This window comes from Polypterus senegalus, chromosome 5 (assembly GCF_016835505.1).
Source record: "Polypterus senegalus isolate Bchr_013 chromosome 5, ASM1683550v1, whole genome shotgun sequence".
Classification (NCBI taxonomy): Eukaryota; Metazoa; Chordata; class Cladistia; order Polypteriformes; family Polypteridae; genus Polypterus; species Polypterus senegalus.
In genome coordinates, this window is record NC_053158.1 from 37,979,230 (window position 1) to 37,994,698 (window position 15,469).

Genomic DNA, 15,469 nt, shown 5'->3' on the forward strand with positions numbered 1-15,469 from the left:
ACTGATTTCCTGCAGTATCACTAAAATGTAATTTACACTTACATACTGATTTTTAGTTGCTGTAATTTACCACATTGCCTTCTTCTCGTCATTTACATTTCATTTTCATGCTCTCTGCATTATTGATTCCCACAGTGAAATAGAATTACAACAGTAATATCTCCTATATGTACAATATTATCTTTACTTGATGAATGAATTTATTTATTTTTGAAAACACAGAAACAGGCCATGTACCATTTGTAGATGAGGGTGGGTTTATGTATCAGACATTCTTTGAGAACCAGAAATAAAATTAAGCTTGTCAGGAAAACTTATTAATTCCTTATATATTCTGTATTCACTTTCTAAGATGGTATGGTCCATATATTAATATTGCATATTAAGTTTGATGTATGCTGTTCAAGATGTTGATTTAGTGGAGCAGATCAGTCATACCTATATAGAAGCTAATTACCCTTTCTATAACAGAGCTAGTTCTATTACCATATCAATCATATATGGTTTTACAAGTTTACGAGGGCTTGAGGTTCTTTGCTCTTGGGATTCAATTTATTGCACTCATAATGCCAAAAACTGGCACATTGATTTAATATTTTTAAGTCTGCATTCCCTAACACTTCATCTTTGCTTGCTTGACTATATAATGTACTTACTATGTCTGATGGCATTGTCTATATTGGCCAACAGTCTTTGAGCTTCTTCAATACACAAAAAACGATTAGATTTTGGATTTGTAGGACAAACATCTCTTTAGTAGAAATCACATTTTTCTATTTTTTCATTATAGTTTTTTAATTCTCACTTAAAATGTACTTCACTCTCTACTCCCATCCGCCGAGAAATAACCATAGCTTTTAAAATACCTAATATAGCTGATAAGTGATTACATTTTTACTGAGAAGATATTTGTCAGTTTTATGGTACCCATTTCTCCATCTGTTGATTGCCAACTTTTGCTCCTTTTTTTGTTGTTGAGTGGTTTTCTTGATTTTTAACAAAACAGAGCACAATACTCTCAAACCTTCCTAGGGTCAATACTGACTAATTTTGATGAACACATCTTATGGGTGGCATTTCTATATTTTATTAGAAACCTTTAAAGAATTCACCCACAGACAATCTCAAGGGATGATGGGAAACAGGTATTTCTGTTGGAATTTCAAGTGAAGAATGAGACTAAAGAATTCAAAAAATGCATTCTTCAGTGTGTACAAAGGATACTCTGATTTAGATGAAAATAGTCCATGGACATACAGTACATATTTTATTTAAAACTGCCTAAAATGTTTTCAAGGCAAGATCCGCAATGTGAATCCTGTCAACATTTGTGTGCCTTATAAAAAGGATGTTAGGCATTTTGTAAGTCATAGTTACCTGGGTATCCAGTTCTGATCCTGGAGGGCTACTGAGTCTGCTGGTTTTCATTCTACCCATTTTCTTAATCAGTGACGAGTTTTTGCTGGTATTTAACTTTTTTTAACTTAATTTTAACGCACTTTCTTTTTAAGACTCGAACGCCTTCATTGTTCCTTTTTAGGCAACATATCTTACCTGTTGTCACAATAAGACATAGGAAACATCAAAGGTTTGGGGCAGCCACCGGTATAATATCCCTGGCTGCAAAGTGGGTATATTTTCCAAGAGCTGTGCATGGTACAATATCCAAAACAGAACTGACTTAGGTTGAATAAAATGGGGGTTTTAAAGGTCGTGACAGAAAATAATATCATCTGGACTGGAACTAAAAGAGATGGAATTGGCATCATCCGGAGCACTGGACCTGAAAGTGGCATATTTGGGACTGGACTGATGTCATCAAAACCGCTGGAACCTAGTGGGATTTCCCGAAGATAGTCTGCAGAAGACAGAGAGAGAGAGAGTAAATGCAGCTCGCCACCCCCTGGTCACGTGTGGTATTACTAGTATATTAAAGCCCTCTAGCTGCCTCCCATGCGCACGTGTGTGACACTGTGTACATCATACTATATCTGCAGATAAAGAAAGGTGAAGCTCTCAGTAATGTTAATGTGCTCAGATTCAAAAAAACATTTCATTATATTCTTAGAAAGAAGAAAATCGTCAGTTTTGGAAATGTCTGCTGTGGCTATGGAATTAAACAACAGGTTTAACTAACAACAAAAATCGTCATCTAATTAAGAAACTGGTTGGAGTGAAATTGATTGAAGTCCATGACTTAACTGGTCTTCTGTTTGCTTGCTTCACATCTTATAGTTTAGTTTAGCTGCCATTTAAGAAAAATAGAATCAATTTAAAGGACTTAAAAAATGTGACAATTAAAAAAAAAAGAAGTCAATTGACAATTAGTCATTGATGAAGAAAGTGTCAAGGAGGAAAACCTTGAGTCACAGTAGCCCTCCAGGATTGGAGTTGAACATATACCTGGGATTAAGTAATTTGCAACAGGAAATTGTGCTCTAAAGTGAAGTATACTTTATACATTTTTAAAACTTAACTAGCCTGTTGTTGTGTTTTATAATGGAGCTAATAAGCAGTGGGGCTGAAAGTGAAAAAAGCATTCAAATTTATCAAATATGTCAATTTTTCAAGTTAAAAATGTTATCAAGTGTTGATCCACATTTTGTACTTTCACACGTATAGCAAAACAGCGTATTAATGTAATTTATAAAGACAAAAAGCAAAAAGCATACCATGTTTGTGAGATTTAAGAGGAGAGCAGCTGTGAATTTTGCTTCACTCATCATATTCCTCCGCAACACCCTTTCAGCCATCGCTAAAGATTCACCTCGGAAAGTCATCGCCAAGCACCTTTATTGATTTATTTGATGTCGATGTCCAAAAGTGGATTACTGCCTCTGTTCTGCAGACATCTTGACAATAATAACAGAAAAAGTTGATTGCTTTCATTCTTTTATGACACATTTTATTATTTTGCAACGGTATTGCCTGCTAATTCCTGAGTAATAGTGGCTACGGTGAACAGACAGATGAGCAAGAAATGTATCTTTAAGTCAATAGAATTGTAAGAAGAATCTGTGATAACATTTCCAGTTTCCTTCTGCGTTTCTGAGGCATGCTTTTGACAGCCAAAGTAAAGTTTTTTTTTTAATCAAAATGTTTTCTGCTTCAAAGTCGATGTGTTTGGCAAGTCTTAAGACTTTTTTTCACATTAGGACTCAAGTATACTTCATCTCCATTATACAAGGCAAGAGCAGGGTAGGTATTTTTAAAATGTATAAAATGTGCCTCAATTAGAATATAATTTCATGTGGCAAATTATGTAGAGTGTGACTGTGAAGAAATAAATTTGATTTGAAAAATACCACACTTATCCTTTAAGTTATATGCTCTGACAACTCAAACCATTTTGATAAAAAAATTTTACATATCTTTCAAATTACCTTCAATCTAGTATCACCCTCTTAGAAGCAATATTTGGAGTAACACCATAAAAAATTAAATAGGGCTGATTTTCTCTTTAGTTGGAGGCACGGGCTGTGTGTGCTGAAGAGCTGACAACTAGTGAATGCTTGTCCAGAAGTGCATAGAATGTAGTGACGAGGAATAAAGAATGTTTTGAACTTTGCCAACAGAAGAGAGGCTCGTCTGTCTGATGTCTCATGCTTTACGTCCAAAAACAGAATGGAAAAAAGAGAAAAGGGCAGAGGTTGCAACTCAACTTTCTGTACCTGTTAACCATTTACACAGTCCAAGTCTGTCAGGCAGCATGGGGGCTTTGGAGCACAGAAATGGAAGAGAAGTTCCTCTCTTTGATGTCTCGTAATTTGGTGCACCATGAAAAAAAACAAAAACAAAAAAACAGACCTGAGATTGATGCTGAACTCACTGCTGCTGTTAACCCTTTGCACAGAGCCAGCTTCATCAGGCAGCACGTTTTTCGCAGTCAGAAAAATTGCCAAGCACATCTGTACTGGAAGATCAGCATTCAGTCGGTAAATATGGCATGGGCTGCAATTATCAGTTGTGTAAACTGACATACTCGTATTCCAAAAATGAGATCAGCAACGGCAACTGGCTAATCTGATAAATCCCCCCATGGCAAAAAGTCATGGAATATGACATCGACTTAAGAGAAGAGCACATTGTTTGTATGAACACTAATCCTTCTTTAATTGATTGTGAATCTCTCATAATACAATAAGAAGGTGATGTTTTATTGTTTATCATTCTAAACTGAAATAAATTCAATATTCTCTTGATAGAATGGTTCAAGGTTTTTATTTAGAATTTGGTGAGAATTCATTAATGTTACTCTTAAACAGCCTGTGGGTCTTTGCTTGACTTTTCTGTTTTTTCAATATACACAGTTTAAGGGATAATTAGAGTTTAAGGGAGGCTTGCTTTAAAATGACTAAATCAGTCATTTATTGTGAATTATTTGCATTCAGAGTTAAAAACAAATCAAATATTTTAAGTGCAATTTTTCATTTGTATATGAAATTAACTTTATGAAAATAATTACTTATGTTCGTGTTAATTGTTTTTATGCATACACATTTTTACTTTTTTTTTTTAAATTTTTTTCTCATGTGGCTTGTTCTGCAGTTAAAATTGTTTGTGCAAATATGTAGTTTTATTCTAATTAATTACTTAATAACCACAACATCTGGTGAAATCAACAAGTATATATTTTGATGTATTTTAAGCAATTTTGCTACCCCTTACAGACTGAAATTTGTTAAGGCTTACTTTTAAAACACTGAGAAACAGTTCTTTATCTTTTTCATTGGATGATCTCTGAATTATTTATTGCAGTTTATATTTAAATTCTCGGTTTACACAATTAATGAGTCAAAACCATCCTAACAGATCATTTGCTGTGCTTTAGAAATGCTACAAAATGATTAATTCTATGCAAAAATATTTGGATTGATAATCACTAATCACAGTTATACAGTGGAACTTCGGTTTGCGAGTAACTTGGTTTACAAGTGTTTTGCAAGACAAGCTAAAATTTTTAATAAATTTTGACTTGATAAACAAGCGACGTCTTGCAATACGAGTAGTATGTATACACTTTGTCTGCTGAGTGTCATGTGATCACAACTGAGCTGATGGTTCTTCTCTCTCTCTCACTGCGGGATTGCGGGCAATCGTCTCCTATTCTGCATCTAAATCAGCGTGCCTCACTCATAATGTCAACATCCGTACGAGCATATACTGTTTACTACAGCATTGTAACTGTGTGTGTCATGCGCGCATGTGTGTGCTGTGACGTGCAAGTCCCTGTCTTGAACAACCAGCTTTATTCAGCTTGAAACAGCAACAGCACGGTTATTTATTGTAGCAGGATCTGCCACTCTCCTATACACAGACACAGCAGTCAGGCAGGGTCGTGGCCAAGTAGTACTGTGCCCTGCGCATTTATAATGTTCCTTGTATCACCCACTGACGGCAGGCGCTTATAGCATGTCTGCAATCTTTCTGGATTTGCTTTTTACAGCGAATTGCTACAGTGCTGGGATACTGAGTTTGCTTGGGACATTCTTCCGAATGTCATCCTGTTGGGTGGAATCCCACAAGAATTTAGAAACTCACTCATAGCAGCCATGATTCTTTTCAAATTTAAAGTGCAGGTTAAATTTTTTTTATGTATTTTTACTTTATATTTTGTATTAATCACTTTTATATGAATAGTTTTAGGTTGTGGAACGAATCATCTGAGTTTCCATTATTTCTTATGGGGAAATTCACTTCGATATACGAGTGCTTTGGATTGCGAGCACGTTTCCGGAACGAATTATGCTCGCAAACCGAGGTTCCAATGTACTTTTAAAGATTAACTATTGTTTAGGATGCAGCAGATTTCAGCTAAAATATTATTTAACAAATGTATTTGAAAAATTAAGCATATTTTGGTCATAAGTTTCTAATTTTTTTTCCTTTCCTTGCAAATAAAATATTTAAGAACTAACATTAACTAGGCAAAGATATATCATTTGCTAGCTGTCTACATCTGATTTTATACGATCCATCACTGCATGTTGTAAGTTATCAAGCGAGTGTTTGTGGCCAACACCTAACACAGCCATACACAGTGAACTTAGATGTAACCCTAACCCTAATAAAGCCATTCTGATTTTTAACAAACTTGTCTTCTGATCATTAAATATTTGTGTGATTTAAACTTTCGTTTAATGGTTTAATAATTGACTTAAGTATAGCTGAGCCTGAGGCCAGATTATAAATCGGCAAAAAAGAAATTTACTAAGTAAGAAGTCCACACAATTTTGAGATCATGAGGATCAACCTAATATCAACTTGATTTCATTTGTAAAGCACACACATTTGACTCTTTAGTTTGAAGAAAGAGGGATGCATTGGGTATCAGTGCTTGAATATTTACTTTTTAAATATCAAAGAAAGGCAGGAAAAATGCATGAATGAGTTATTTTTTATGAAGGCTATCTCCAGCTAAACAAATAACTTTGGTAACTTTTGGCAATAAAATGAGAACAAGAAGAAAAGAGCCATTGGCCTGAGGGTGTAAACACTCATTTATTGTGTACACAGACTACAAAAATCCATGAGACTTAAAATTGCAAAGATAATAAACTCCCAACAGAACAGATGGGCACAGTTGTTTAGTCACTTTTCACATTATTATTTATAGCAGGTCAGCTGGTAACTTTAAAACTCAAATTTTGTCCTTTTAACAAAAGTGGTAAAGATAGAGATCCCAAATCTGTAATTCTATGACCTTTAGTTCCAGTTTTTCTATCCCTGGGAAATTCATTTTATGAAGTTTGCAGAACTGTATTTTAGCAATATTTCCTTTGGTCTTATTGCTGTAGTCTGAGTTATTTTTCCTAACTGCTGTCATGTTTCTTTAATTATACATTGGAATAAGGAACAGTGGAGGATTGGACATTCTGTCATAATAGAGAAAGATCAGTGTGTAAACCAATGTATGTAAAAGGTGTGTTTTATTATAAATACATGATACAGGTGAGGGAGCAACAAAAGAGTGATGAAAGTGCAAAAAGAAGAAGAAAATAATAAACTTTGCTGCCTCATCGGACCCATTAAAGAAGGCAGTTACTTGTCTACTTGGAGGAGTAATTGGTCCACTAGTTTTAATATTACCTAAAGCATCCTTTTTCATCTCTTTATCCCTCCAGTGATGCTCATGCTAATGACTCCTCTCTAACGTAGCTCTAGGCAGAGATCATTTGTAGGTTTGCACCAATAACCACTACAGGATCAGAAATATACTCTGGCAGCCACAGGAATTCCTTCAAAGTGGTAGCTCAAGTTTGTGCTACTCCAGGCGAAGGCAGGGGGCGGGGCTTCAATTTGCTGCCCTCCAACATATCTGAATATGTTAACCTATTTAAATAGAAAATTAAAATGACATATAGAGAAAAATTAACATAAATTTTGCATATATTTATTCATATATAGAGAAACAGCAATCATTTTTCACATATAATTATTTATAAGCATCAACTTGACAAGAATATAATTATAGACACACTTATAAGCCATGTTCTAATTATTAGTTTAATATAATTACGCTGTAAAAACCAGAACCAGTGTAGTGTACAAGTGATAGGTGGGTATGTTTTCTGCTCAGAGCAAGAACGCATTCGGACTGATAACTAAATTGAATTATAAATTGTAAATTAGTTGTTAATCTTCTTAGAAATTATTATCGTGTAATGTTTATGTTTATTTTTGTTATTACTTCATAAATTTCAACTGCTGTTTCTGAAGCCATCACAGAATGACAGTCTGAAAATTATTTTTTAAGTATTTGTGGGTAAAAATAAGAGATTTTACTTTTTTCATTCATGAGTGATATTTTTCCCAACCCTGCTGCTTACACACGAATTGTACTGGGCCTTTTGGCCAATAATGTCGCCCACTCCTTCTGCCCTTAGCTATGCCACTGTCTCTGCATTCTAAATACCCAAAGAACTCACTCCTTGACAGTATATTTTTTCCTTGTAGAGTAGAAACCCACCGACATTGAATCCTTCTCCGCTGGGGCCTCATGCATAATGCCGTGCAAAGAATTTACACTATAACATGGCTTATGGACAAAAGCGGAAATGTGCGTATGCACAAAAAATCTAGATGCATAAATCTGTGTGAACGCCAACTTCCACGCTCTTCCGCTATATAAATCCCGGTCAGCGTGAAAAGTAATACACGTTTTCGCACCTGCTGTCCCGCCCCGTCTCCTCCCAGAATTATGCCTCTTTGAATATGCAATTCAATATAAATAGCCCTTGAGCTCAGCGTTCTGTGAAAAGGCAATGGCAAAAGCACGGGGGGAAATAGAAGAATTTCAGCAAATACCAAGTGGAGAAAAGGAAAAACATACTATTTGTTGGTTTAAACAGTGGTATAAACAACAAAAGGAAGTTGATCAAGTAAAATGTTGTAGAAAAGTTCATAAAGTCACACAGTACTCAAAATAAAAAAGTTGTCAGATATTGCCGTGAAAGGCAAGTCGTAGCCCACCGTCTGAGTACCCCTTTTTAAAGTACAGAGAACAAAAAATAGGCACACAGTGGGAAAAAGCATAAAATGTCAACTGTAATCTCTTTCCACTTTATTCACTTAGTTTATTTTGTCATTAAAATAGAACATCATAAACTTTATCTTAAAATCGTTGAATTTACTAGTTTCTCAAATCCCATCATAGCTAAAGTAGCATGTCAAATTCTTTGTTTTGTATGTGTTAATCTATGTGTGTGAATCACTATGTGCTTCTTAAACGGACTTTCTCTTCCTCCGACAGGACATAGAATCCATTACAGTCATGATATTACAGCACTATGAATAATTAAAATACTTAAAAATATGTATACTTGATATAATTTTCATGATGATAGGAGTTAAAGAATGTTATTAAACATGGGAACACGGTGGTGCAGTAATTGTTCATGCCTCTTCCAAGATGCTTGCTGCACGACCTTCAATTAAATAATTTATTTAGCAGTACTAACGTACTAACCTCCAATTCCTGTTCTTCCTTTTCTTTCTCCAAGTAACCAATCGCCACACAATCAGGTCTGTAATAGACGTTAAGCCATCTGTAAGCTTAGAATGGCGATTCTTCAAAACTTTTAAAGAACATTGAAATATCTTTGTAGTACATGTTTAATTATTCCATCCATCTATTGTTCACTTGTTGCGCCATTCCCAGCAAGCATATAGCGCGAGGCAGGAACAATCCGTGAACAGAGCGCTAGCTCCTCACTAGTGCTACATTACCGTATCCTTACATGTTTAATTATCAACAGTATAGATTATTTAAATGTAGTTAAAGTTTTATCTGTATAATATAATAAACATATTTTGCTGCATTTCATCTTAAAAATGATATCGTCGTCATATGTAAATACGAGCTTTATAAAGTGGCGCAGGTTTGCAATATTATAACTATCGCAAGTTTACAGTGAGGTAATTGGACTTATAAGTACACATAGTTCTACAAGGAGCACTTGATGGACTGATTGAGTGGGTTTATAGTTCTTGGGATGAAACTGTTTCTGAATCGCGAGGAAAGGCTCTAACCAGTTCAATAGACAGCCTGGCTGTGGCAGCATGTGCTAGATGCTGTATACCGATAATTCTCTTTCCAGTAAGCTGCTGTAGAACTGTGATTCCCTACTCAGATACAGTGATATAAATACTCCGAGTGGCGTAGTGAGAGTAATATGGAAAAAGTTGATCCGCTGTGGCAACCTCTAATGGGAGCATCTGAAATAATAATAAAAAAAAAGGTGCAGTGAGAGTAACAACGCTAAAGCAGCTATGGTATGTAGATTAGTTTGGTCATTCTGTGGACCATTATTTCGTTACAGGTTAATTACAATCAGATGCACTAAACTAACAGTATGTGGTTCATTTCAGTGTATTTATAAAGCAGCGTCAGAGATGTGGAACTAAAAAAGAAAGGGAAACCACACTGGAACAGTAACACTGCTTTGACGCTGGGTGCCGCCAGTTTGCAAAACTGAGCAGAGAATTTGCGTATGCCAGGGTTGGAGCTACCGTGAAAATGTGCATGGCTTTACACAAAGTTTAGGTTTTATAAATCGCGATTTGAACATGGAAACGTTCGTACACAACATTTTTGTGCATACGCACATATACATATACATGAGGCCCCTGGTGATTACTTCTTTGAAGCCCTTTGAATAAAAACTTTTCGGGCACCCCTCAACACATTTTACTACCCTTGGCAGTACAACTTTATTTATTCTGTTAGAAAACATTATCGTCAGGATGTTCCTAGATATCTACATCTACAATGCTCAACCAAGAACTAAGAATTCAATAATAATCATTAATTCAAAGCTCATTAAATAAACTTGCCTAGTTCTTTAATTAGCAATATATTTTCTTGCAAATCATGACAGACAATTCTAAGATGCCTATCATTCGTGCAACAGAAGTTATTCCTCACTAGTCATTGTTTAATTTTATTTGTCAGTGCATATGCAGCAACAGCCCCTCATTCTCTGTATTAAAATGGGGTCTTTTTTCTTAATCACGTTTACACTTGCAGTTTAAGGTTTTGTCAGTCAAGGCTATAAGGCACAAGCCAGTGAAGAGGTACTAAGAGTACCTAACCTTACCCCAACCCCCTAACCCTTAAAGTTAGCCACAGCAATTTAAAATAAACAAATATCAGTGTATGATAACTGAGATGTTACATTTGATAAAGCTACTAGAAAATGCCTTAAGTTTTCAACTTTATGGAAAAAAGGCCAGGATTGTGATATTTGTGTTTTAAAGAAGCAGGTGGTCCTGGTGCAGAAAGACCAAATTGGAAAAACTCCTTTTTTCATTTGTCATACTGTCCATTAAACACCTGATCGCTCAGTGGTTCACAATGCTACTAAACAGCACCAGAGTCCTGTGTTTGAGTCATGCAGTGTGTGCGTAATCTGTGTGTTCTTTCATGATGTTCTGCCTTATCCTTTTTCACCTCAAACTTGTTCAGTTCTAAACCTTAGGTGTTGCTGTTTCAATTTAGACAGTGCATAGGCAATTTATTTTCCTGGGCAGTGGGCACTTGCTCTTCTGACTGAAGGCTGAAAAAAGAAGGAATGAGCAAAGAATAATAGACCAGGAGATAAGTATTATTTGGTGCCAAAAATAGGTCAATAGCACAATCACATTAATTTGTGTAACAAATCCAAAAAACAAACTGCAAGTCATAGTCAAAGGGGAAAACTAGAGAACCCAAAATTCAAAAAGAAATTAGCAACAAAGCTCTTATTTTTTTTTTTATTCTTAATCACAGATACTAAATAAATTGTCATGCTGTTATTTAAGGCATCACTTCAATGACACCAGATGCTATGACGTTTAAAACCGTGCTCCCTAGCAAATGGGAGCGGCATACTGACAAGAGGACCAATAGCAAGGCAGCAACGATCGACAAAACAAAATGACATTGTGGCAGTGTGAAAATAACATATAATAAAAACGAGTAGCCAGAATTGTTCCCTAGTATGTACTTGGTCATAAAATCAGTATATCAGAGTGTATCATTATTTATCCATTTTCTGCCGCTTACCTGGATCTGGGTTGCAGTGCCATTACTCTAAGCAATGACATCCTTTTCCCCACCTCCTCAGCCACCAGACACTTATCAAACCACAAGCTCCTCTGGGGTGTTACTGTGATTATTGCAATTTAATTCTTTTCTCCTGAAGCTGCTAATGAAAGTTTTTTATTCATATTCAGTCTCACAGAATGCAAAACTATCTAAACGTAAGAGTTAGTTGGTGTTTGAGAGGTCAATTTATAGATGGAAGACTGCTGAAAGAGTATAACTTGGTAAAGTATTTACTTATCATTGCAGAATATGCAGTGATGAAGCAAGGATTTTGAAGTGGGAGGAGCAAAGATATTGGTCTTCCACCCGCTGTGTATTAATGTGTTATTATTGGTTACAGAGAATATTATCCAGGGGTGGGGAGATTAGATTGTTGGTTGCATTGGATGGTCTATGGATTTGCGTTTTTGTTGCATTGTTGGGGACTGGAAGGGGGCATCCTCTATGTAATTGTTAAACTTGAGATATCTTTAGTAGGATTTGATAGAGCTGTAAAGTACATAAAATTAGTAGGTTTTTATATTTATGGATTATTTACTGAACATACATGTTGTTATATTTTTCTGTGACAAACCATCTCTGTTTCTGTTAAGGTGCTGACCAATAAACACAAGTTTTAAAAAAACAGAATGAAAAATGACATTAATTAAGCATATCCAGTGCTATGAGGTGTTCTTTTCTTACTGATCATACAGCTGTACAAGCTGATAAACAGTATAGCTAAACATTTCTTCTAACAAATTTTGAGAAAAGGATGGATCTGCCCTTTCATATTTATTAAATTATGTGGGACTGAAAGAAAACTCATCACAATTGATATATATTAAAATTATATCTTTCTGCTTCTTATCACATCATGTAAAAATAGCTAAATGTATTTTTATGAATGTTAGAACATTTGTAGGGTAGGCTAACGTAGAAAAAATGTAAACTCTGGATAGTGGCAAATAAACTAGCCACTTCACTGAGTAGAAAAGAGCTGCAAATAAAAATTGCTTAACTATGTCCAGTGTGACTGCCAGGTTTTTTATTTTATCATTTCTTGTCTTGAGCTCTCATATTGTTTATCCTTCCCTCTTATTATTGGTGCATATTGATTATTGGATAAAGATCCTTTTTTAGCAGATAAGGATGTCACATAGAGATATACCTGACGCACAATTATGTTATGATACAGAAAACATCAATCACTGTACAAGTGCAGTTTATAGTATATTATAACCCATTTCAGTTTCCAGTCAGTGTGCAATGTCTTACCTGTTTATAGGATGACTTTAAGAGTAGAAGCTGTCAAATTCAAGCTGCTTCATCCATGACCAACATTTATCAAGTTTGAGAAGCAGTGTGAGGTGCACAAAATACATTAAACACTGTATGTTCTACAATTTAGCAAGTTAATTTGAATAAAGTTGCTTTGCTGTCAAAGGGTGAAGCTAAGTTAATAAGTACATACTGCACAGCTTCTGTAAGTCAAGTCAAGTTGGGGAGCATGCACTGGTACAGTCAGTTGCCGCACCCACCACATGACGAAATAATTTGGGACCCAGGTTGGCAACCCCCCAGGCAAACACGCGGTCCAGTCCCACCCTCCACAAATGACCCTCTATTTGTCACAGCCAGGTGTTACGTGGGCTACCCCTTGGCCTGGTCCAGCCCTTTGGGTCCCCAACAATTAGGATTTTACGAGCTGGATCACCCTGTAGGAAACACGCCACATGACCATAGTGCCGTAATTGACGCTCTCTCTCAATAAAGGTAATGTGCCTCATTCGGGACTCCATGAGCAACTGCTCACTTGACACAAAGTCAAACCAACGGTACCCAAGGATTTTCCAGAGAGACACAGTACCAAAGGAGTCCAGTCTCAGGTCACTGGATAGTGCAACCATATAGCAAGACAGGAAGCACCAGGACTCTAAAGTTTCTATCTTTTACATAGATATCGGGAGTGCCACACACCCCTTTCCAGCAACCTCATGACCCCTCATGCTCTCCCAATCCGTCTACTGACTTCATAGGAAGAGTCACCACAGACTTGGATGTCACTGCCAATGTAAGTAAACCTCTCAACAAGGTCGACACTCTCACCCCGTCCATACAAGCATTGAACAGAGTAGGAGCAAGATCACACCCCGATAAACCCCAGAATCAACTGGGAACAATGCAGAGGTTCTGCCTCCACTCTGCATAGCACTCACAGTACCAGTGTACAGGCCGGCCATGATATCTAGCAACCTCGAGGGGATCCCACGAACCCCCAGGATGTCCCACAGGGCAGCTCGATCAACTGAGTCGAAGGATTTACGAAAATCAACAAAGGCTGCAAAGAAACTCTGCCGATATTCGTGTTTGTGGTTCATGAGAACCCTCAGTGCCAAGATGCGGTCGATGGTATACTTCTTAGGCGTAAAACCAGACTGTTCTGGTCGCTGGTAGGTGAGCAAATGATCACATATCCTATTGAGGACAACCCTAGCAAAGACCTTACCCGGCACAGAGAGAAGTGTTATCCCCCAGTAGTTGCTGCAATCCAGGCGATCAACCTTCCCTTTCCAGATAGGGAGGACAAGTCCCGTTTTCCAGTCAGTTGGGATGATGCCAGTCTCCCAGATGGAAGCAAAGATTACTTTCAATGCCAGGAGGACAGCCTTACCACCAGCCTGGAGAAGTTCTCCATGGATACCACAGATGTCTGCAGACTTACCCCCGAAGTCCCCATAGCTGGATCACCACCTGTGCAATTTGGGTGGCTCACAGCTAATTGGAGGATCAGCCTCAAGGACCGTGGACCCAGAGACCTCCAACGTTCTAGCCGGAGGATCAGTTTTGAACAACTGCTCAAAGTAGCCAGCTCAGCGGGTCACAACTGCAGTGTCATCCATAAGGACTGTTCCATCAGCCGCCCTGACTGCGACTCTCCGAGGAACAGATTCAGATGTGTGTAATGCTTGATTCCTCTGTAAGCAGGACGTGGGTCGCTAGACCACAGGACGGTGTGTCACTTGCTCACAGATTCCTCTAACAAACGCCTCTTTATCTGCCCTCAGAGACCTCGCGAGCCGTCCCTCTCAGATCCCGGTACAGACCAGAGTTGCCATACTTTTACCTTCCTCCACTCCTCCCAGGCAAGCTTTGTCAAATTCCACCTGACTCCAACTTGCCTGAGTGAGGCAGAGCAACTCCCTTTGTGGGAGACCCAAGAGTACTTATGGTGCCAAGGCATTGCCTATAAGGAAGCACTTCAGTGTCAGGCAGAAGCTACCCAAACTGCAGCACCCCATGACAACACCTGCAGAACCCAACAAGGCTTGCCTCCACAGGACTACAATTCCCAGCATTTCCTGGAGGTATCCATATGGTTACCATATCCAATGGCAGCTGTAAATAGCCCGAATAAGCAGCCCCTGCTTGTCCCTTTTTTACACTGTCCTATTCACTCTAAGGTTGGCACCTCCTGCCAAAACCAGGGAATAACCCACCTTTCATCTTGGGCATTCAGTATACTGGCCACCCAGCCTGGTAAGGAATCATACACCATCCCGATCAGGTCTCCAGCCCATGCCTGCCATCCATCACAAAGTGAATACAACATTACACAGTATATTAGATGTAACTGTCTAATACATGTTATAGCATAGATCAGCACTCTAATGCAGTTGCCAGTATGAACATCTATTGAGATGGCATTTCACATGAGGACAAAATATGTCCCTGAGTGTCAAGATTCTTGCTACACCTGCATTTTGTGACCCTGAGCAAGTCATTTCACATGTCTGTACTCAAACTGTAAAATACATATAAAGAATGCTATAGAAATCTACAAGAAGGAAAACAAGGGATGACCGGTGGGTATTTTAAGATTACTTTGCATTATAGGGCTGT